The 3,771-nt window shown below is 38.8% G+C and overlaps 1 non-coding gene across 1 annotated transcript in view; it reads right to left on the bottom strand.

Annotated features, from left to right (window-relative positions):
* Nucleotides 1-514: 514 nt before the first annotated feature.
* The window catches only part of LOC138927183 (large subunit ribosomal RNA), a 3,950-nt gene continuing 693 nt past the window's right edge, over nt 515-3,771 (bottom strand). Inside the window, exon 1 of the ribosomal RNA XR_011443714.1 lies at nt 515-3,771. This exon is cut by the window's right edge and continues 693 nt beyond it. This is a non-coding gene — a ribosomal RNA (large subunit ribosomal RNA).

The raw sequence follows: 3,771 nt of genomic DNA, 5'->3' as shown, positions 1-3,771 counted from the left end.
CACGTCACTAATAAGATGACGAGGCATTTGGCTACCTAAACGAAAGTAATTCATCTTCCGCCGTTATAAGGTTTAAGACTTATAACAATATAAATGAAAAATATTATTTTCATTTTTCACGTCACTAATAAGATGACGAGGCATTTGGCTACCTAAACGAAAGTAATTCATCTCCCGCCGTTATAAGGTTTAAGACTTATAACAATATAAATGAAAAATATTATTTTCATTTTTCACGTCACTAATAAGATGACGAGGCATTTGGCTACCTAAACGAAAGTAATTCAACTTCCGCCGTTTTAAGGTTTAAGACTTATAACAATATAAATGAAAAATATTATTTTCATTTTTCACGTCACTAATAAGATGACGAAACAGTTAGTAGGCCACAATTAGTAGGGAAACGTGGACAACCCGTGATAAATCCTTATATGCTTTCTTAGATATAGCATATAAAGATTTTTTATACTAAATATACATATTTACACATGCATATTTACATTTTTTTTATATTTCGAATCATCAAGCAAAGGATAAGCTTCAGTGGATCGCAGTATGGCAGCTGCTCAACCACTTACAACACCTTGCCCGTTACAAAAGTCGTTTACAATTGATTCTAGGCTTTGTCATTGTATTAAATAATGTTTTCATATGTAACTAGCATGGCATCAGGTGATCAAAGATCCTCCCAATTTACTATGTTACAAATTACATTGGCATCACATCCATTGTCGTTTAAAATATAAATAATAAACTTTAAATGGTTTAGAAGCCATACAATGCAAATTGCCCCTTATTTATCATTGCAGTCCAGCACGGATACGACCTTAGAGGCGTTCAGGCATAATCCAACGGACGTAGCGTCATACCACTGTTCGCTCGAACAAGTATTGTGCCATTGGTCCGTACCTGCGGTTCCTCTCGTACTACGCAGGAATGCTGTCGCAACAACGTTTTGTCATTAGTAGGGTAAAACTAACCTGTCTCACGACGGTCTAAACCCAGCTCACGTTCCCTTGCATGGGTGAACAATCCAACGCTTGGTGAATTTTGCTTCACAATGATAGGAAGAGCCGACATCGAAGGATCAAAAAGCGACGTCGCTATGAACGCTTGGCCGCCACAAGCCAGTTATCCCTATGGTAACTTTTCTGACACCTCTTGTTAAAAACTCTTTAAACCAAAAGGATCGATAGGCCGAGCTTTTGCTGTCCCTGTGTGTACTGAACACCGAGATCAAGTCAGCATTTGCCCTTTTGCTCTATGTGTGGTTTCTGTCCGCACTGAGCTGGCCTTGGGACACCTCCGTTATTATTTGAGAGATGTACCGCCCCAGTCAAACTCCCTACCTGGCAATGTCCTTGAATTGGATCATACCTGAGTAATTGGAGTTATACCAAATTTTCAAATCGATAATACATGAATGCATCTCTCATTAAAGAATTTGTTTGCGATTATATAACAAACTCGTGATACTTTGATCAAGAAGCTTGCATCAAAACCCAATACCATAAGATATAATAAATATATCCGTATAATGGCTAGGAAATGATACACGTTCCATTTAATCAAGTAAGTAAGGAAACAATAAGAGTAGTGGTATTTCATTGTCGATACCAAACCGAAGTCTAATATCTCCCACTTATTCTACACCTCTTATGTCTCCTTACACTGCCAGATTAGAGTCAAGCTCAAAAGGGTCTTCTTTCCCCGCTAATTATTCCAAGCCCGTTCCCTTGGCTGTGGTTTCGCTAGATAGTAGATAGGGACAGAAGGAATCTCGTTAATCCATTCATGCGCGTCACTAATTAGATGACGAGGCATTTGGCTACCTTAAGAGAGTCATAGTTACTCCCGCCGTTGACCCGCGCTTACTTGAATTTCTTCACTTTGACATTCAGAGCACTGGGCAGAAATCACATTGTGTCAACACCCGCTAGGGCCATCACAATGCTTTGTTTTAATTAGACAGTCGGATTCCCCAAGTCCGTGCCAGTTCTGAATTGATTGTTAATTGATAATCGTTATAATTAATAAGAACTAATTGGTTTGACCCAACTAGTATTCTTAAAAATTTTAGCAAGAAAGTTCCACAATTGGATACGTAACTAAACTATCCGGGGAACAAGTTACAACCATAAATGATTATAACTCTATTTACCCAGAACGAGCACATAAACCATATTATTGTTTCCCAATCAAGCCCGACTATCTCAATCTTCAGAGCCAATCCTTATCCCGAAGTTACGGATCTAATTTGCCGACTTCCCTTACCTACATTATTCTATCGACTAGAGACTCTTCACCTTGGAGACCAGCTGCGGATATTGGTACGGCCTGTTGAGAAGTTTGCGTATCCCCACCATAAATTTTCAAGGTCCGAGGAGAAAATATCGACACAACAGTATATGTCATGCTCTTCTAGCCCATCTACCATATCTCTCTGCGAAAGACTTCCATGGTAGTACGACTATAAAACAGAAAAGAAAACTCTTCCGATATCTCTCGACGGCTTCTTTATGGTCGTTCCTGTTGCCAGGATGAGCACGAGGCCCATATTTAATAACAAACGGATACTCAACAGGTTACGGAATTGGAACCGTATTCCCTTTCGTTCAAAATTATTCAAGTATATAATTTTCACAATAATTGTAATATTTATTTTTACTTGAAAATTTTCGGCTTTCGCCTTGAACTTAGGACCGACTAACTCGTGATCAACCACTGTTCACACGAAACCCTTCTCCACTTCAGTCCTCCAAGGTCTCATTCGATTATTTGCTACTACCACCAAGATCTGTACCAATAGCAGCTCCATGCAGGCTTACGCCAAACACTTCTACGCATACCATTGTACCTTCCTACTCACTAAAGTTTCAAAATTTATATTACAAGTAATATAAATCATCTACTTTAGCGGTAATGTATAGGTATACAACTTAAGCGCCATCCATTTTAAGGGCTAGTTGCTTCGGCAGGTGAGTTGTTACACACTCCTTAGCGGATTTCGACTTCCATGATCACCGTCCTGCTGTTTTAAGCAACCAACGCCTTTCATGGTTTCTGCATGAGTTGTTAATTTGGGCACCGTAACATTACGTTTGGTTCATCCCACAGCGCCAGTTCTGCTTACCAAAAGTGGCCCACTGGGCACATTATATCATAACCTTAAACTTCATATCAAGAAAGTTAAGGTTCTTACCCATTTAAAGTTTGAGAATAGGTTAAGATCGTTTCGACCCTAAGGCCTCTAATCATTCGCTTTACCAGATAAGATTATTTTATATAACATTAAAATGCACCAGCTATCCTGAGGGAAACTTCGGAAGGAACCAGCTACTAGATGGTTCGATTGGTCTTTCGCCCCTATACTCAATTCTGACAATCGATTTGCACGTCAGAACTGTTTCGGTCTTCCATCAGGGTTTCCCCTGACTTCAACCTGATCAAGTATAGTTCACCATCTTTCGGGTCACAGCATATCTGCTCAAGGTACGTTCCAGTTAGAGGCATAAATAATATAAATATTATTATACATAACTATATAGAACGCCCCGGGATTGTGTTAATTAACTATAAAATAGTTAAAAAACTAATCCCATTAATAGTCAAGTTAATTACGCTATTAGGTTTATATCCCAATAACTTGCACATATGTTAGACTCCTTGGTCCGTGTTTCAAGACGGGTCCCGAAGGTATCCTGAATCTTTCGCATTGTTAATCATACAAGTGCATATAATAAACACAAAAATCAATGATAATTATGCCAT

This window comes from Drosophila bipectinata, unplaced genomic scaffold (assembly GCF_030179905.1).
Source record: "Drosophila bipectinata strain 14024-0381.07 unplaced genomic scaffold, DbipHiC1v2 scaffold_180, whole genome shotgun sequence".
NCBI classification, from domain to species: Eukaryota; Metazoa; Arthropoda; class Insecta; order Diptera; family Drosophilidae; genus Drosophila; species Drosophila bipectinata.
This window is presented reverse-complemented; position numbering and strand designations above follow the sequence as displayed.